The sequence below is a fragment of the Phocoena phocoena genome, chromosome 15 (assembly GCF_963924675.1).
Source record: "Phocoena phocoena chromosome 15, mPhoPho1.1, whole genome shotgun sequence".
Classification (NCBI taxonomy): Eukaryota; Metazoa; Chordata; class Mammalia; order Artiodactyla; family Phocoenidae; genus Phocoena; species Phocoena phocoena.
This window is the reverse complement of record NC_089233.1, coordinates 75097048-75118154: the sequence shown is the minus strand read 5'-3', so window position 1 is coordinate 75118154 and position 21107 is coordinate 75097048.

Below are 21107 nucleotides of genomic sequence, written 5' to 3'. Positions count from 1 at the left end.
CACACCCACACATCACCAGGACAATCCGTCACTCCAGCGGCAGGCACATGTGTTCTGTGAAGAGTCAGAGAGTAACTCTCTTAGGCTTTGTGGGCACCTGCTTTCTGTGGCGCTTCTTCAGGCTGCTCAGCGGGAGACAACATGTAAATGAATCAGCATGGCAGTGTTCTAGTAAAACTTGATTTACAGAAACAGGTAGTTGGCCCGAAGTTTGCTGAGTATTCACTCAATATTTTTCTTTAAATAAACCCATGTTTGTTTTCACTAAAAGACTTTTATTTGAGAGGGAAACCATATCGCTGGTGTAAATGGGAAACCAGCACGTCTTGCTGCAGGAGGATGGTAACCATGGAAATAAAAACAATACACCTAAACAGAGGGGCTGCATTCTGCCCTGAGCCCGGGACCTGTTCTTTCTTTGTTTCAAAGGATGATGAGCAAGGCTTAGAGAGGTGCTAAAGGCATATTAGCACCAAATCAAGATGTTGTCTTTGAGGTAACTGGAAGAGGTGAGGAAGAATCATTACAGGATGCAATGTTTGTCTCGTGAAATGACCTCATGCATTGTGCTTTGTGAAGCTCTGAAGCCAGAGAAGGGAGCTGGGAGGATGGGAAGCCTTGCTTTCACATTGGAGCAGTGAGTCGGGAGACCCTATGCAGGCAGTGAGTGGGTGGGGGGATGCAGGACTTACGGGACAAAGGACTGTGGATGTAGCCTCAGTGCTGGCTCCCTCAGAGCTCTGTGGGGCGGCCGTGGTCCTAGCCAGAGCCCACACCTGCAGGTAGCTATCAGCTCCGGCTCCAAGGGCAGGCTGAAGGTGGCTTCTCAAGTTTTATTGTGTCAGAGGAACTCCCGCTACAACATCAAGAAGTGATTAACCTTGATTTCCCTTCATTATGGGAAATAATTTCCCTTTTCCCTCTCATTCTTCCACTTCTTTATCTTTCTTCTTTATCTTGCTTACTTTCTTTGATATTTACACACACACACACACACACACACACACACATGCATTTTGTCTCCTAAAAAAAATCACATATTCTAGTTGCCTTTTATTTGCAGCAACTACTTCCTCATCCTCTTCCAAGAACAGCCAAACAAAATTAATTTAGATTTTTCTGCAATGTCAGGGCCTCTCACGAAATTACTCCCGCTCTCTTGTGGAAGCCCTGGTAACTTAATGATCTCCTCCTCCTTACATCCTTGAAAACTGCCTTATGTGTTTTGTGGCATGGGGCAATCTTAATTGTCTTGGTAGTTTTAGGTGTCCTTACATTGCCCGGAACTCAAAACCTCGTCTCCACCTTGCTGCCCCTCCCCCTCTCGGCTCTGCTGCGAGCGGCCCCTCCCCCTCTCGGCTCTGCTGCGAGCAGCCCCTCCCTGGTGTCCCGGTTTTTCGTGCACTTCTTTGCTCACTGACATCCCCATGTTTTCTTCCCAAGGCGTCTTAGATTTGATGAAATTCTCAAGTACTACAGGTAATAATAACTGTACCGAAGAGGACAAAACAGCAAGGTGTATTTCCCAAGGGCCAGTAGAGGTGAGGTGGGGACCGTCCACCTGATGCTGGGACTCCAATGCCTGTCCCAACGGTTTGGTCATGAGGATGATAGAAAGTTCTGAAAGTGTGTCCTGGATTCTGGCAGCCTTGAAATGCATTTCCAGCCCAGTTTCCTGGGAGAGTGTTATGGAGATGTTCCCAGCAAAATGATGAAAATTGAGTTGTTTTATGTCAGTAACACATGAGTGTGACCATAACTGAGGAAGCAGGGGCTGGCTGGCTTCCTTTCCTCGGGGGCGCTGAGGGTGTAAGTCCTAAGTGAGTCAGCAGGTTATGGGGTCAGGGACCACCCGGCCCCTGTGGGTGGGGTTAGGCTGTTGGCCACCCGTCTCCTCCTCAGGGAAGACCTCTGTGGGGTGTCTGCTGGGCACGGTCCCCAGGAGCCCGGGGATTAGCTGGGCAGCGGGAGCAGGGACATCTCAGAGCACGAATCGCTGCAAGGCGGAGGCGGGACGTCTCTCACTGCCCTTTTCCAACTGGCCGCACCGGGCTCCGCTTTAGTGGGTGGAAGATGGATGATTTCGTTATTTGTGGCCCTCTCAATCGATCTGGGAGTTTGGGCTAAAGCGAGCACTTTCCCCGCGTGTGTCGCCTTCGCTGACTGTTATTCATCACGTTTAACCCTTCGTTCACCTCCAGGAGCCGGGCCCCGGGGCGGAGCAGCTGTCCCTGACTTGACAGGTTTTACTCTTCAGGGGCTGCGGGGAGGGGACCGGGCACAGGAAGGGACAGGGCTGGGAGGGAGGGCCCCGCTCCAGGTGGGCTGGGGCAACTGAAGCTTCCACAAAGGCAAGAGGACGGCTGGCCGATGAAGGGAGATTACAGGAGGGACCCTCGTGGGGCCTCAAGCCCGGCCCATTGCCAAGAAAATCCCTCATGGGAGGAGGAGACGGAAGGCAGAAAAGAAAACAAATAGCCCGAGTTCTCTGCCAAGGGAGTGTCGCAGCTTTTAATTCAAGATGAAATGTGTTCCTGTTTGTGTACAACTAATTTTCCTCCCAAATGAAGGGTTTTGTCTATCACTCGACTGTTTCAATAGCAACTGAGTCTCCCTCACTGTAATTAAGCTAGCATGTGCCTCTCTAGTTTGGGAAGCAGGCTGTTTGTGTTAACATGTTGGGGAAGCGGGCAGGCTTGAGTTGCTGCCTGGGTCCAAGAAGGAAAAAGCAACAAAGAATGGAAGAGAACACCTCCAAATAGAGACTTGGCTCCAGACGCGATGACATCATCTGGAAAAATGAGCAGGTTCCCCTGAATGAAGGGGCCCTGGAACCTTGCTCTGGTTAGAGAAACTGTGAAAGGAGAGAGGAGGTTGTACCCAGAGGTTGTGCGAAAGGGATCAAAACTCACATGTCTACAGAGGGCGCCTCCTAGAGAGGAGGTGTATGTGAGGAAAGCTGGTTGAGTGTGTTTTTTCCACACAGCTGTATTCTGTTTGCATAGTAAATAAATGCTCTCATTTTTCTTGAAAAACTTGGCTCTCTTGATTCATCTTTTGTTCTGTTGTTTTTAGCAGAGAGAAGGGTAAAGAGGTTTGTTTACAAAAAAAGCCCAGCAGTCAGAGAGATGATGAATAGTAATGACCGTCAGGGCCAACAGAGGGTGTTAAGCGCTGGGTCAAGTTCAGCCTCACACCCGCCCAGTGAGGGCAGCCGAGACTTGCTTAGGTCATGAGTTGCCTGATGGAAGATACATCCAACCTGCATGGCTTTGATTTTTCAGAGGAAGTTGGAAATCTAGATTTTTATGTGAAACCTTCTCTATTTTTTTCCAGCTTTATTGAGGTACAATTGACGGCTAATACTGTAAGATATTTAAAGTGCACAACGTGATGATCTGATATATTGAAACATATATTATGGAATCTTCTCATTTCTAGTGTTAAATACCAATTGCAGGGCTTCCCTGGTGGCGCAGTGGTTGAGAGTCCGCCTGCCGATGCAGGGGACACGGGTTCGTGCCCCGGTCCGGGAAGATCCACATGCCGCAGAGCGGCTGGGCCCGTGAGCCGTGGCCGCTGAGCCTGCGCGTCCGGAGCCTGTGCTCCTCAACGGGAGAGCCCACAGCAGTGAGAGGCCCGCGTACCGCAAAAAAAAAAAAAAAAACAACAATTGCACACACCAGCGAGTTGAGGGCTGGTCACAGCACATCTCCTGGCTGGATGTGGTCTCAGGTCTGTTACTTGCCATCTGGGGTACACTGTTAAACCTTTACGTTTTAAGTAGCAAAATTTGCTTCTTAACTCTGGTGAATGATTCATTTCATCTGTCTCAGACTCAATTTTTCCACCCACAAAATCAGCTCCTTCTATTTCTGCCATGGGTTATGTTTAAAGGCTCTAAACCTGATTCCTTTATTCTCCTCTAGGTTTGGTTTGTATGGGAAATATCTCAAGAGCCCCAATCAGAATGTCTGTTAAGGTCTTTATCCAGTGTCTGTGGGCTCTGAATTAGGAGTTAGTTTTGGCTGCTGTGATAGAGACCTTGGTTTATACAAGATAGGCGTTTATTTCTCACTCGTGAACATGAGCTGGTGTGGCAGTTCTGGCCCGTGAAACTGTCAGGGGCCCAGACTCCCTCTATCTTTTTGCTCCACTATGCCAAAACCACTGGCTTGATCCACTTGGGCCAGATGCCCCACAGTTGTCTGCATTTCAGCTCTGAGAAGAGAGAAAAGGAGAGGAATAGGGCACACACTTCCCTTCATCAGCACAGCCTGGCAGGGGTACTCCTTACCTGTACTCCTCACATTCCACTGGCCAGTACTTACCTGGCCACAAATCACTGCAAGGGAGGCTTGAAACTGTAGTCCTAATTCTGCGCTGATAAAGGTGCCTCCTGAACCACAGGGGTTCTGTTACTAAAGGAAGAAGGGTTGTACAGATGATAAGGGACAGTTAGTTACTGCAAGCAGACGGGTAGCCAACTCAGAGTAAAAACAAGAAAACAAAATCCTACTGTCTCAACTGAGATTCTCAACTAGCTTTCAGTTTTACTCCTGACAGATGGAGATTACTTGGTTTTCAACCTCCTTAACAAATTTTGAAACAAAGTTCTTTTTTTCTTCAAATTATTGCTACAATATTATGTCCCAAACCTCAGTAACTTTTGTTTTTCCTTCATCATTTTGGACACATTTGTGTATCAACTGAATTATTATTTGCTTTTTAAAAGATTCTAAATAGACTCAGTATTTTTTCAAAAGAAATTTTGCTGAATGATAATGAAAATACAACATCCAAATTTGAGGGATGCAGTCAAAACAGTGCAAAGAGGAGAATTTATAGCTTTAAATGCATATGTTAAAAAAGAAGAAAGATAAAAAATCAATGACCTAAGATTCCACCTTAATAGGAAAAAAAGATGAAAGCAAACACCAGATAAGTTGAATTAAGAAAAGATAAGGAACTAAAGCAAATGAAATAGAAAACAAAAGTCAATAGATAAAATTAACAAAGCTAAAAGTTAGTTCTTTAAAAAGATCACAGAATTGATAAACCCATAACTATCATGCTTCTGCATCTTGATTTTATCACTCAATTCCTGGTAGAAATACTTCAAGTCACCGTCTATAGCTCTAAAAGTAATTCTTTATGGCGGCTGTGCAATATTCCACAGATGTACTCCTAAAGTACTTATCCACTCCATTAGTAAAGGGAATTCATTCTTTTTCTGGTTCCAGGCCACTAAAAACAACACTGTAGTGACATCCTTGTGTGTATTGGTACAAGATATAAGTACTTTTACTTCTATGGGATGTATTTCCAACAATTTGTGAGCTCAGAAGAGATGCATTCTTCCATGGATTGTCTATTTATAGCCATTGCCTCTTTTTCTTTTCAGTTTGTAAGAGTTCTTTGTATATTGAACTATATTAAATGAATTCTTCATCTATTATTGACTTACAAATACTTTTACAGACGTATATACTTTATGTAATCATTTTATGTACAAAAGTTCCAAATTTTAATATTTTCAATATGTCTTTTTTCCCCCTTTTGTGCTTTCAGGATTATCCATCTTGGTTTGTAACGTCTCGCCAGCCTCTCTAAATCGTAGTTGCAATATCCTAGATTTTCTTGCAAAATTTTTATACAAGGCATAAGATGCCTCCTTCGGGTTCTGTCTTAGCTTCAGGGAGCTTTCTTGTCTGTGGTCGTGCCCTTCCTGGAGCGCCCACTCCTGGTGACTGAACGAGACAGGGGTATAAAGCCTGGACATTTGGCCCCAACGTGGGCTGACCCTTACAAGCTCCAGAGCTCCCCACAGGTTTTGCTGAGGTTTTGTCAGGCCTGCATCAAACTCTCCCCTGCCTGGCCTTCTTCCCCCACTTCCCTTCACAAGTGTTGATCCCCCAAAATACCTTGAACTGAAAACTCCAGTCTCTGCCACTGGGGACTCCCACCCGAGGCAAGAGCACTGAGAAATGGGTTGGTGTGAGGATGTAGTGGGGAATGACTGACTGGTTCAGCTCTAATTACACCATCTCCATCTGGTTCTCCGTTTTCATTGGGAAGCTCACATGTTTCCTCAGTTGGAGGGGTTCCAGGTTGACAAATATATAATTTGTCATATTCAGGGGGTTGTGATGTGATCTGCTTTGTCTGAGACATCAGGAATAGCCTGGTATTCTTAGTTTAAAATAGTTATTTCTACGTGGGACCAGACCTCTTCTCTCTTGCCCACATTCACATGCTCAGCTTTGCTCTGGATCCCTCCCCGTCTAACAGTCGTCGGGTTCCCTCACACCCCATGCGGTCCCCAGCTCCGGGGTGACGGCTTTCCCCTTCCCGGGGGCACTCCGGCTCACTTCAGCTCCTCTCCCCCTCTCATGCCCGCCAGATGCTCTCTCTGCTCACACGTCCACCCTGCTGTCCACATGGATCAGAATCCGTCCACTTGGCCCACCTGCCCTGCTCCCTGCCCCCTAGATCCCTGACCATCATCTCTTTGAGGATTGTCATAACGGAGTCCCCCCTGGTCTCCCTGCTTGGCCCTCTCCCCCTGCAGTCTGTTCTCCACCTTTGATCAGAGCGAACCTGTTAGAGAGACATCAGGTCACCCCAGTCCCCTGCGCGGGGCCCGCCGTCTCCCCACCCCGCTCCATGCCAAAGCCCTTTCCACTCTGGACGAGGCCCGGCTCACTCTGGCTCCCTCCGCCCCAGTCTCTCTCCCACTTGTCTTCCATGCTCACTCTGCTCCTGTTGCATAGGCTTCCTGCTCTTCCCAGGAGGAGCCGCGGGGTCTTCACATTCGCTCTGCACTCCCCGCTCGTCCCCCAGATGCCCACCCGCCTTGCTCCAATGTCGCCTTCCACCTGCTCTCTATACAACCACAGCCCCTCCCTCCAGGACCACCTCTGCCCTCTCCCAGCTCCATTTTTCACAGGACACTCACTGCCTCCTGACTGCTTTATGCTTTCCATATGACTTAAAGCTGGATTCTTCCCGAAGCTGACCCTGAGACTGGGTGTCATCAGCAGTATCAGGAGGCGATCCCAGGGAGCTCTGGCAGGAGACCGGGGAAGGGAGACATAAGGAGGGTTATCCCACTGACCCTGCTGGGGTCCTGAGCAGGTGACCACCATGGGACGCCAGGCTCAGTCCTACCGGCTGCCCTGGTAGACGGATTGGAACAGGCCTCAGAGGGGATGCGCTGAGGGTGACTCAGCCGGGGAATGTTGCACCAGCTGCCTTCTGCATTCGCTGGACGCTGCTTCCCAGGATGTCAGCTCCCAGCCACGCGGGCCCCTGCAGCTGGAGGCCTCAGAGGGTGAGGCTCAGGGGCAGTAAGAAGCCACCACGGGGCAAAAATGGTGAGGAACGAGGGGGGTATGCAGCACCGCTGTGTGCTACACTCACTGTCCTGGGCTGTCACTCACTATCTATCTCTTTCTGTACATCATGAGCTCCCGAAGCCTGGGTCTTTATCTGTTCTGTTCTCTGCTGCATCTCCAGGGACCTCAGCTGTGCCTGGCACATAGTTGGTCCTCCTGACATATGTGCAGAAGGAATGAGTGAAGGCTCAGAGATCTGCCTCTTAGGCTGTAGAGCAGGAGATTGAGAATCCTTAAAAATCCCCAGTTCTAGACCGGATGATCTGACTCTCATTTTGCAGACCTTCCTCCCGTTGCTTTCGTGGCTGGTTCTGAGGCTGCTGCCATTTGTGGCCAAGTCCGCTTTGTCAACAGCAGTGGCGCTGCAGAGGGGTTCGGACCCGCTGATAAAAGCTCCTGTTCCAGCGGGTGCTTGGCTGATGCCCTGTGATGATGTCACAGCCACAGATCCTGATGGCAGCCGTGATGGTAACGGTCCCAGCTACCCCAGCCGTCTCACTTGATGGGGTGACCAAGGGCCCACAGATTGCTCCTGAGTGCGCCTCTCTAGAGACTGATTATTCTGAAACCAGCCCATCTGGTTTGATCCGGAGGAGAAAACAACAGATATATGTATTTTTCCTTTTTCCTTTTGGCAGAGAAGTTGCAGTCACCTAGAAATCATTTCAAGGTCATCCAAATGCCTGAGGCCCGGCAGACACGGACTCCTGAGCATCGTCTCCATCCTTGAAGGACAAGGTTCCATCTCTGCATCTCCAGCACCAGCACAGGGCCTGGCACGAGGCAGAGCTCAAAGCAGGGAGTGTCTGTTGACTGCCCAGGCGAGGTCAGACAGGAGCCGGCCCACTGGCCTGTAGGACCTCCCACAGAATGGGTGAGTGTGACTGTTTCCCGATAGATTAAGGCCAGGATTTCTGCAGAGGGAGGCCGTGCCGAGCCCATCTCAGGGAGGGAGCCTCATAATGTCCGCTCATCTGTCATTGGGATGTCAGGTTTGAGTCCTTGGTAAAGGTGGTGTTCACCAGATGTCTCTGTTGTAAAGGATCCTTTTCCCCTTTGTAATTGCTAAGTAACATACAGGGTGATACTTGGGGATCTTGTGTTCCCCAAAATGGTTTCCCCCAATGGTTTTGGTGCCCACTGATGGTCTGCACCTGAGTCAATTATTACGTTTTTCTAATTCTATCATTCCTTACACATATCAGCTGGCATTATTCAGAAAGAATTGTCCCTGGCCTCAATCACTGTGAACTCATAGATTTTTAGAAAAATATTCAGTGTGTTCCTATCCATTTCCATACATTTTTTTATGCTCAAATAGTTTTACATTGTCCAGGGGAAGCCTTTTGTCATAGCTTCTGACCTGTTCCCATCACCTCTGAGCACTTCCTGCATTCATGGTACAAAGCGACTGTCTGGAATCTTCAAAAAAGTCAACATTATACGAGACCAAATGATGGCACGCTGTTCCATATTAAAGAGAATGAAAGAATCGTGACAACCAAATGCAGTGCGTGATCTGAAATGAAAAAAACCCCACTAAATTTGGACTGTCAGATTATATTACTGTGTCAACATTAACTGTCTTGAGTGTGAAAATGGTATTGATATCATGTAAGAAAATGTCTTTTTCCGTAGGAGATACACACTGCAGTGTTTAGAAATGAAATATGATCTCTGGACCATTGTCTCAAATCATTTAGCCAGAAAAGGAAAACTGCACACACACACACACACACACACACACACACACACAAGCATACACATGCTATAAATAATGCCCACAGAGAGAGATGACCCACACGTGGCCTGGTATTGCCAGCTGGTGAATCTAGGTGAAGATTATGTGAATATTCACTGTATTTAAACTTTTCTACAGGTTTGACATTAAAACAAAATAAGTTGGGAGAAAGAAAATAAAACATACCAAAAAGAAAAAAATTCAGAAGGGCTGGAACTGTGGTCAGGACGGTGGACGGCTGGACTTCAGCCCCCGTGTCCCAGGCTGAGGCTGACGCTACGACATGAGGAACTGGCCAGTTTTTTTTTTTTAACCTCCCAAGGATAACATCTAGACAGATTTGAAGAACAATTCTCTCTCTTATTCAAGAGAAAGAGCTTATGAGGAAAAGAGGGAGGGAGTGAAGCACTAAAGGCAGGAGTTTGTTAATCCCAGTCTCAGCAGCTTCTCCTGTTAGTTCATTCCTCCTACATTATTTATGTAACTCCAATGACAACCTTTAAAAGGCCAGAGAATCAAGACGTAGAGAAGTCAGAAGCCTGTTTCCTAGTAAAAACCCATCATCTCAGATAAAGGTGCCAGTGAAGAAGTGTAATTAAACCAACTGGTCATAAGGAGAAAGGATCAAAAGCTAACCTGAACACAGAGATGTTTAAAATTCTGACTGCAGTTTATCTGTTTTTCAAAGAAATCTTTGTAGCAGGAAGGGTTGGGTCCTTTGGGCTGGAACATCAGTGGAGGCACCCGGACCTCTCACCTAGGCTGAACCTTGGCCCCCAAGGGTGAGTCTGGGAAAGCCGGTATCATCTTCTGGGCTTGATACACCGTTTGTGATCAGGTAGCTCCTCCCCTTTGCTTCACAGCAGGAAAGGAAGCCAGTGGGGACGTGGCCTGCTGGGGTGAGCCCATGGATGGGCGATGGGTCTGGTTTGGGTGGCCTCCGGACCCCTGCCCAGTGCTGCATGGGACTCAAAACTCCATGAGCAGAAACTAAGGGGCTTCCCTCCTTCATCCGAAAAGCTCCTAAGGCTGTTAGGACTCACGCAGGTTTCTGCTTTCTACGGTATTACAATGCAGTGGCCGGCGTGTGAGAATTAGGATGTTTCTATTTGGGGTGAACGGTGGGGATATGCTCCACCTTTCCCCCGGCCCCGCCCCCGCTGCAGGCCACCGGCAGCTGCGGAAGGAAAGGACACGCTCCCCTAACCAGCCTCCCGTGAAGACACTCCCTGATTGCGCTCTGGGAGAGGGAGAAGCAAATTAGCCAATCATGGCAGCTCTGCTGAGGACTTCACATTCACGCAATTTGCTGTCTGCTTCCCACATGGACAAAGAGACTGAGAGAGGGACCAAATCAACATCTCGGAAAGAAAAAATATCTTTGATGAGTGAATTAAAACGAAAGATCTCTTGATTATTGAAAGCATGTGAGGTGATTCTCACTCCAAGGTCAAAATCCAGCAGCACTTTCACAAACCAAAGTTTCTGTCATCCCGTCAGGAAAATATTCATTCAGGGCATAGGACATGTCAGGTGTGACATGAAAAAATCTGTGGAAAGTAGAACAAGGAGGATCTTAATCAAATAGTCAGATGTGGCAGATCTGATCCCTCTGTCCACACCTCCTGGTGGCTGGTGTCTCTTGAGATCCAGGCGACAACAGTCCGGGGAGGAGACGGACGCCGTGTGTGGAAGCAGACTGAGCAGGCCGAGCTGGTTTGCAGGCTGTTGAAGCTTCTCAGGGCGGTGGGTCCGACTGTGTGTGTTTTTTTAAATAAATTTATTTATTTAATCTTGGCTGCTTTGGTTCTTCGTTGCTGTGCACGGGCTTTCTCTAGTTGCGACGAGCGGGGGCTACTCTTCCTTGCGGTGCGTGAGCCTCTCGTTGCGGTGGCTTCTCTTGTTGCCGAGCACGGGCTCTAGGCACGCAGGCTTAGTAGTTGTGGTACGTGGGCTCAATAGTTGTGGCTCACGGGCTCTAGAGCGCAGGCTCAGTAGTTGTGGCTCACGGGCTTAGTTGCTCCGTGGCATGTGGGATCTTCCCGGACCAGGGCTCGAACCTGTGTCCCCTGCATTGGTAGGCGGATTTGTAACCACTGTGCCACGAGGGAAGTCCGCCAACTGTGTTTTTGAAGCTCCTTTCTGAGGTTATGTCGTCTTGAGTGGCTCCGGTCCTCCCCTCCCCCCATCATAGTCCTGGACTGGGTGGAGCGACTGACCACTGGCTAGACTGGGGTCCAGAAGAGGTTTGGCCTCTGGGGTGGGGTGAACAGTCCAGGGAGCTGGTGGGGTGTGTGGCCAGTCTCCCTGCTGGCTCAGGTGCGGTTACGTGGTGCTCCCTGGGAACGTGACTCTTAGGGCGCACTGCCACCGACAGCTTGGGGGGCAGGTGACCAGAGGAGCCCCACCCCCACCTGCTTCTCTGCCACGGTGATGACACGGCATGGGTTGGGATCTGTTGCTTGAATTGGAGTGAGGTACTGACTCTTCACTCTCGTCTGTTTTTTGTGTGTGCTTTGGCCCTCAGAGGATAGGCCTATTTATTAAAAACTAGCACCGCCTTTTCTCGATTGATAGGTGAATTCAACTAGAGTCATAGGTCTGAGATCTTTGAACAGCTTAGCGTCTGATTGCTCCTGAGGTAAATCATTTCAGCACCCAGGACAGCTCCTGATACATAGTGAGCCCTCAAGGCACATCCGTGTGCGGACTGAATATACGTCCTAGAACAAGGCCGCGGGTTGCTTAGCGGACAGACGTTGAGGAGCAGAACTTAGTTTCATTTTTTCTAGGAGAAGCCTTTAGTTTAGAAGAGGTGGTTGAGAGCAGGAACTCTGACAGTGCCAGTTACTAGCTGGGCAACCTTCTTGTGCCTTAGTGCTCTTATCTGTAAAATGGAGGTAATAGTAACAGTATCCATGGTACGGAGGACTGAGCAATTTCATATGTGTAGGGTACTGAGAACAGCACATGCCGAGAGTAAATCCCAGGTACCTGTTTGTTAAATCACAAAATATTTGCTGTGAAGCTTTGGTACCCAATTTAATTGGATTTGCCTCAAATGGCTTTTTATCTGTTTCAATTGTCCTCAGCTAATAAAGACCTCATGTCATTACATGTGGTCTTTGTGGGGGAGGAAAGGCACTGTGGTGTCATGAGAGGAGCTTCGGGGGAACTGACCTGGTCCCTGGGCCAGGATGCGGGGATAATGACAGACACAGAAGAATCCCTCAAGGAGGTGACATTTCATCTGAGACATGACAGGTAAGCTGCAGGTAACTAGGTGAGGAATTGGGGTGGGGGTGGGGAAACATTCCAGGAGGAGGGAACAGCATGTGCAAAGGCCCCGAGGTGCTGGGAGCCTGGTATGTCCAAGGCCGGGACCCAGTGAACACAGAGGTGAGTGGTGGGAGGTGGGACTGGTGAGGGGCAGGGGCCTGGGAGTTTGGGCTCCATCCTAAGGGCTGTGGGCAGCTTCTGGAAGGTTTGAAGCAGGGGTGTGACTGGGGTCATATTTGCCTCTTCGGATGTTTCCAGTTGTAATGGGAAGTTCTCCTTGTCTAGGGCTGTTCTTTCCCACCTCATTCCCCACCACAGCCAGCTTCATAGCTCAGAACCTGGGTGGGATGGCAGACCTCAGTTTTAGGACCTTGGTCACAACTCAGGAGAAAATCAGAGAGATGGTTAGGAAATATGCAGAAAGGAGCTCTGGCGTGGCCAGCAGGGATCTCAGAGTCAGTCAGCAATGTATCTTGTTCTGGGACTGAGCCTGAGGCAGGGCTTTGAGGAGAAGCCTCAGGACCACCTGGAATCACGGGGACCATGGTTGGGGGAAATGGTGAAAGGGTCAGCATGGAAGCCCCCAGCTTTGGGAGTGTCGGCTGGTGAGCACCAGCTGGTCGGGAGGTTTAGATCCCACTAAACCGCAGGTCTGCGTGGGGAGCGGGGAGACACAGGTGCATCTCTGTGCAAATACCTTCAGTGCCCATGCTTTACATCCCTGCAAAGTGTAAAATTATTAAAATTCCTCGAGTGGATAAATCCAAGACTCTCTGTTTCATCTGTGCTTATTGTGGTCTGGATTAACTATTTCATCAATTAACACAAGTAGCATTTGGAGTAAAAAAATGGAGAATTAACTAAAAATAGGTGAAGCAGTGGAATTCCATCACAAGGACGTTTATGAATAATTAATGAGCCGACGCAGGGCTGTTTGTCAGTGACACCCTCCCCCTCAGCCTGTCGCTTTTCCCTTCATGGCACAGCAAGACTTTGTTTTCTAGCATGAAGAGTCTCTTAATTAAATCTCATTTGTCAAGAAGGCGAGATGTATTTGTGTTTCCTCCGGCTCCCATTGTTATAAACTTTGCAATGTTTTTTCTGAAAAATGCTCCTTTTCAGCTTGAAAGAGCTGAGTTGTTGCTTTTTCTCTCTTCCACTGTAAAGAGGAAATGCTACAAGTTCTTTGTCAGGTAATCAGTTATCCTCCTTAAAGGATCCCTGAAGTCATCATCTGAAAATTACAGCTTCTGGAAAATAATAAAACGCCCACTTTAACATATTGTCACGTCAGAGTGATTTTGCCTCCCCCTCAGAGTCATAAAGCCTGTCGGTTATGTTAATGACCTCTGGCTCTAGATGTGGTCACTTCTGCCTGTCCCTTCTGGGGTTTCGATGTTGATGCTGTATCTCTCTTAGCTTTTCAGAAGCCCTGTAATGATGCCCCAATTAGTAACGCATCCTTCTCTTTCTCCATCTCACTCTAGTTGCTCTAATTTATGTCTCTCGACAGTACTCCCACCATGTGTGTCATCTGCACCTCTGTGTGGAGTAGGAAGGTCTCAAGCTCAAGGTCCCTGGCGGGTAAACAACAATCAAAACAATTTCAAGTTCACGGACATCCTCTGCAATCAACATCAACTGCTCCATCAAGGAAACAGGACCTGGTATTGTTGGTGAGTAGCAGGTAATTCATGAGCTTGTCAGCATGATCCACGGCCCCTGATCTGTATCAATATGAAATAAGGACACATTTAAGAGGTGTCAGGAAAACATGGCACGTGCCCCCCCCTCCCATTTGACATCGATTCATTTATGTATGAAACTGAGTCTTTGTGATGGTGAAGCATTAAGGATCCTGTGTGGTCAAATTAATATCATGGAACCAGAGAGCGGAAGCAGGTTATTAAATGTCCCCTACTTTGCCTTCGTTCCAATGAGCAGAAGAAAACAAACAGAAGGCTTAGATGCAAATGTGGATTTATGTCCAAGGATTCATGAAAGCAGCATAGACTGAGAAAGGGAGAGCAGGGTAGATGTCCCAGATAATTCAGGTTAAAAAGACTGTTATTGGAAGCATCACAGTCATCCAGACACAGCTTGTATCTATAGATTCTGCCGTAGGTTATCCATCCTTCTTGTAGAAGAACCTCAGGGTTCATGCCAGCATTCAGGGGAAATGTGGAAGCATCATTGAAATTCCTTGAGCCAAGGGCAGGTGTTCAGGTCCCAGGCCTGTTACCACCTGTGGTTTCACTTCCCTGCCAGACTGTGGAATTTTTCAAACAGCTCACTTCAGCGCACCTCAGTTCTCCCGTTGAGTCCAGGCCACTGCTTCACAGTAGGAATTAGGACGCACAGTGTTAAATTGTTGTTATTTATACAGCTCATTCATCTGTTCTTTAATGAGCTTGGGGAGTCACGTTAAAGAAGTGGGGGCCTGTCTGCTGACCAAAGGTCCCACACTGGGTGGCAGATCCATCCTTGAAGGGAGATGGGGGCAGTGCGTGTCCCCATCCTGGACCAGACTGGAGACGGTCACCAGGGGGCTGAGGTTACATCCCAGGCTTGTCCTCTGGCCAGCAGTGTGTGTGTGTGAACAGACCAGACCTTGGAATCAAGGTGAACCAGACCCCCGAATCTAGAAAATAAAATCTGTAAAGTGGGAAGAACACCGAACTGCACTGATTCTAAGGTGCACCCTTTTCACATGTTAATATCTCTTGAATCTGGTTGTGTCACATAATCGATGGAGTCTCACTGTTGCATCATAATTCAGTTGTCAATGTTTTCTTTCTTAGTGGCACATAAAACAGTGATGCATTTTCTGGTCCATTTTGTCTTTGATGTGTGAAATTGCAGTGTCATCTGACAGTGACCAACTGTCATGAAGGTCAAATGTAACAACACGGGGTGGAGAGACATTTGCAAATTATAAAATGCTGCTCGGTCGTTCGCCCCAGTTCTGCCTGGAGAGTGTCCTTGGCAGACGTGCCTCCTCTCCAGGTTCAAGTTCCTCATTCTTTCACCGAGGACAGTGGACTGGACCCGTGATGTTGAGATTTGCTCTGCTGGGTGATGTCTTGAAAAACCTAAGGGCAAGGAGCACAACCCGGCCACTTTGAGCAAAGTTCTCCTGGAAGGAAAGGAGATGAAAGCTCCAGATGAGATGTCTCCGAGGCACCTTCCAGACTGACATTCTAGGGTGCGTGAGGGTCTCCCTGAGGACTTGAGGAGAGGGAGGCCGGCAGAGGCTGGCACTGCACACCCTGGGACACCATTCACGCCCACCGCAGTGGGAACGGGGCCCCCTGGAGGTGTGCAGGGAACAAACCACGTGATCACATCTGCTGGCCTCAGTGCTGCTCTTGAGGGAATGGGGGGAGAGGCCCTGAAAACGTGCTGCTCCGCACAAAGCACGAGGGGCCTTAAGGAGAGGGGCCACCGCAGAGCAAGTGGAAATCTGACAACGATACTGTTTCCCAAGAAAGGTCAACAGCGAGACGTGTGTGTGCATGTGTTGACTGGGTCTACACAAGGCAAATGCGGCAAGTAATTTGTTCCTGATCAATCTCACTGTGGGCAATTTAAGGGACGGTCTGCCCAGCTGGGCCCCTGGAGGCAGGTGTTTCCACGAGACTCACTGTTCTGACCCCCGCACCCCTGGGCACCGACCGTAGCGCTGGAGCCACCATGGGGACCTAAAGCGTGTGGATGACTTGATTGGAAGCATTTGGACCCATTAGCCCCAACTTCTGGTGTGCTGCTCGCGGAGATGGTAGCTTTTTAATTTTCTAAATGAAAAATCGTTTTTACTATGAAAGTGATAAATATTCAATGTAAAAAGAAATAACCCCGCGAGTACAGCCTTGTAGCATTTCAGTTGGAGTCAAGAGTCCCGAGAGCTGCCTTTTCCATAAAGGTCCACCATGTGTCCCCTGCCCCCCGGTGCCCCTATAGGGGAAGCTCACATGAGCCCAGCACCCAAGGCTCACTGTGGTCCTGTCCCAAGTGGCACGTGGGGGACAGGGATCATTTTTGGCTGCCCACAATTGAATCCCCTCGCTGAAGCTCCAATCGTCCTTTTGGGAATCACTCCTCCCCCAGGTAGGAGGGGTGCGGGGTAGCCCCTGGTGACACGTCCCATCGCGAAAGCTGAGGGTCGAGGTCCTCCCTCTCCACCCGGCTTTCCTGAGGGGTGGGCGCTGGTCTAAGTCTGGTCCCTACACGCTCTTTCCTGAACTGTTTTGAGCAAGTGAAGGACAGAAGAGGGATCGGAGGAGGTCACTTTCCCAGGCAGCGTCCTGATCAGCCCGTTCCGATGCGAGATGCTCTTTCTTAGCCCCACGGATTCCTGTGGTTTCTGCCTGGTCCTCTGCGTCTCTTCTAGTCTGTGGGGCTCAAGATCCTGCAGGGAAAGCCCACTGTGCTCACATCACCCACGTGGGTCTCTACAGCTCCCAGCCAAGAGCCTTGACTGCCCCACGGCCCGTCTGGCCATCCAGGTGAGAACACTCTCGCCACCCACCCTCCTGCTGCCAGAAGAAACGGTAACCCTCCGGTGCCACCTCTTACCAGCATCCCTCCACGGAAACTACTGTCCTGAGTCGGGGAAAATTTCAACCCCTTTTTAATGAGTGGGCTCTTTGGGGGCGTGCTTGGGGGGCAGAAGAGCTAGTGTTCTTACTGTGAGAGTCTTTCTCCGTTCATGATAATTGAAATTCATAAGGTTCATCAGAGGCCATTAATTTTACTTTTGTGGGAAGAGAAGCACCCAGACCAACCTCCAGAAGGATTTCTTTCACCAGCCAATCAAATTCTATGCAATTTGAGCAAGAGATTTCATATGCAGTGTGCCTAGCCGACTTTCAATAACATAAGAATTAAAGAATAATTTTATTCCCTCTCTTACCTCCCCTCCACCCCCAGGGGATTGCAGAGCTTGAGAAATTGAGTTCTGGGGATGACTTCCATGATTAATACCACACACTTGTATAGAGATGGTATGTGAATGAGCCTGGCTACTCCAAACCAGACTGATCCATGATTTTCTTGGTCTTTTTGAATCAGGATTCTTGGTGTTAAATGAAGAATCTCCATTCAGATTGGCTTGAACAAACAAACAAATGAAAAACAAAAAAGAATTAACGGCTCATGTAACTGAAGAGTTCCCAGGCACACTGACCTCAGGTATGGCTGTATCCAGGTGCTCACAAAATGTTGGCTGGACTCAGTTTCTCTGCATCTCTCAAGTCTAATGTTCTTTGGTGCTGCCTTCATTTGCAGGCAGAAGTCCAGGCTTACCTTCTCCCGGCTGAGCCATCCCAGAGGAAAGGGAGCTCTCCCCACCCCCATTTCCGTTCATACCAGACCAGCCCTTTGATTGAATTTCATTTGAACAGTTATTCTCATGTGCTCCTCCTTGAACCAGTTGCAGTGGCTAGGGAGAAGCAGATACTGATGAACCAGGCCTGGGTCATGTCCATTCTGACCCCAGAGACTAAAAAGATGGGAAGAGGTGGCTTTTCCAAAGGGGAATCAGGAACCAGAAGAAGGAGGGACAGATGCGGGTGAACCAACCTATAAAGTCCGAACACTCATCCTGTCTCTCTTGTTGCTCATGAGGCATGTGTCTGTGGTGCCCCCTCTGATCTGGAGGACTCAGCCCTATCCTATCCTACTCCTGGCTCCAGCCTGCCTTCCCTGAACACAGGTTTCAGAGAATGGGGGTTGAAGGAACAACAATGCCCCCTACCAGACACCCTGCAATTGTCCCTTCTCTGAGCGGCCCACCACAGGCAGCTCTTCACCCTCCAAGACCATGGCACACTCTTCCTGACCATTTCTGGGAACAATAGGGTCTTTGAGACTCATGTAAGGGTGACACAGTGTGGCTGGAATGAAGACCAACTTGGGGGCTAGGTCACCCCTGCAGAAGTGTGGCCATTGAGCGGGCTTTCATGGAGCCCAGAGGTGAAATACACAGGCTCTGGAGTCAGATCTCGTGGGTCTGCCAGTTACATCTCTGTGATCTTGAACTTAAGTTCTGCCTCCATTTCTTCACCTGTAAAATAGATCTGATAATAATATCGACCTCCAAGTGTGGTTGTGAGGATTAAATGAGCTAGTGTGTGTCCCTATAGCACACAGTTAGTGCTCAGTGAATGTTACCTGCCACCAACACCATCTGATCACACATTTCCCCCTGAGAGAGTTAAGATTTACATCCATTTCCAGGATTGGAAGCCTGTGACACAAAGCACTCAGCACCTCTCACGAACACCTCCCTTTGTGCCATCTCTAAATCACCAACGTTAGGAATAAAGGAGAAAAAAATAGATTATTGGAAATGATTTGCATTTAATGCCCTCCTCAGAGGCTCCTGACAGCATCACCCGAATTAATGACCACCTAGTGCACAGTGAAAGCACGTTTGGTGGCTTCCCAGCCGGGCATAAAAGAAGGGAACTAATATGCCAGGTATGGGACAAGGGTTCTACCTGTGCTATTTCCTTTACTATTATGTCAACCTGTGTGGTAGGTATCATACCAATTTTATGGATGAGGAAACTAAAGTCCAGATGAATTAAATAATTTGCCCAAAGTCACACAGCAAATATCAGAGCTGGGATTTGAACCCATGGCAGTCTGATTCCAAAACCCATGTAGTTTTAACTCTACCTCATTCTTTAGAGGAATGAAAGAGACACCAAGGGCACTGTCCATCTCTGGTGGGTAATGGGCCACTGGATGATCAAGTAGTGTCCATATTTTTATTAAGAAACTCATTTCAAGAGAACATTTCTAAGGCATTCATTACGTTTAATCAGTATTTCGCAGTAATTAGGAACCATTTTTGATGAATAGGGAACATGAATCAACTCTCGATGGCTCAAGGAGATTCAGGTCTGATCCCAGCCCTGAAGCCTGCATAGGTGAGCAGGTCCCGCCCTGGCTGACTCTGCAGAAGAGCTGCAGCTGGACAATGGAGCAGCTCTGCTGTACAAGGGAGCTGGTCAGCAAAGGGTGTGTCTGTCACCTGAGAGCACCTTGGCGTTGTTTCTCAGATCCTGCGTTGGGAGGTGGCGTTTCCCACCTGAGAGCCCCACCTGCTGAGAGGTCTGTGTCCATGTTGTAGTACATGTTGAAAAGTGTGCAAATCTGATTTGATGTGCTTTAAACTTGCAGAGAATTCATTCTGGGACCCGCTAGTCCTGGGTTCCACCTTCTCAGGGTTGGATGGAACCGCCTTCGAACCAATGAGGAAACCAAGTTGCTGCCTGACTGTCATTTGTGCCCCAGCAGCTCCCTCTGACGAGGAACTCCAGCACTTGGAGGAGAATTGCGTCAGTGACCCAGAGTGTAGACAGGAGCTTCTCTGACCAGAATCCAAACCCACTCCCTGATGGGAGGCCAAGGATTTCAGCTCTGGTGCTTGGTCGCCCAGAGTGGGGACGCCCGTTAGCATGTGGCCAGTGGGCACCCCGGAGACACCCCTCTCGCCCATTCCAGCCTCTCGAGGTCGGGGTTCCTGTGGACACAGCCTCCACTACTGTGCGCTGTGACAGGCGCTCCCGAGCACCGTGTCCTCCTGGCGCCCCGTCTTTTGACACTCATCAGTCCCTCTGGGCGCCAGGCCTTGCCGACTGCTTCGCCCTGGAGGCCGGTCCCGGGGCCTATTTCACGGCTCATTCAAAAGGAAAGCGAGGAGGCCTTTTCCATTTCACCTGTTAAATGATTTAATTCACGAGGGACTTGGTCACCACGGATGCCAGCACGGCCCGGTTCCCGGGCCTGATGGAACCGCACCAACCGCAACCAAGCTCTGCGCTGGGCCCCAGCAGAAGCCGCGTGGCCGGGCCCTGGGGGACACCTGGTCGGGGGACTGAGGCTGGGAGGGGAGGGTAGCAGAGTGGGTCTGATGGTTCGATGCAGCTGACGTGTGAAGTGACACCCACAGTGATGGGATCCAATACCCCCTGAAGGTGGGGCCCCATGGAAACACATCTGATAAATGTCTACTTAAATATTACGAGGCAGCATTCTTCCCGGAGCAGTTTTAGCCCCAGAGGACTTCAAGCTCCCGACCTCGTTCACGCCCACGTTCACAGGCGTCACCGCCCCTCCCCTTCCCACAACCTCCTGCTCCTTGTGGGGGTCGTGAGGACAGCCTGGCCAGCCCTCAGGTCACAACAGGTGACACAGGGCGTGAGCGGGAGAGCGGGGGCTGGTCTGCTGGCGGGAGAGTCGAGGCAGGGGACAGAAGCCACGACCTGAATCAACACGCCGAGGCCTGAGTGGTGCCCCCGCCCGGCCTGTCCCACGGTCCCCAAGGTCCCCATGGTGGTCTCCCAATGGGGGTCCCTCCTGAAGCTCTTGATGCTTCTGAGGGTGTTGAGGTCCTGTGGTTCCTTGGAGGTGCTCCATCATCCGAGATGTGCCAGGAAGGCCCCTTGGGGGCCTGAAGACTCGGGAACCTGTCCTGGTAAAAGGTGGTGGTTGAGTCACTCGTGATCTGAGGTTGCAGGTTGGATTCTGAGGCCAGGACAAGAGGAACTGACTAGAAGGAAACAGGGGAGCAGAGCACCGGGCCTCGGAGGAGCCAGGGCGTCCTTGGGGTCTGGGCCGCAGGAGGAGATGGGCAGACAGGTAGGAATTGGGGTGAATTAGATCCTCCAAGGAGGATGGAC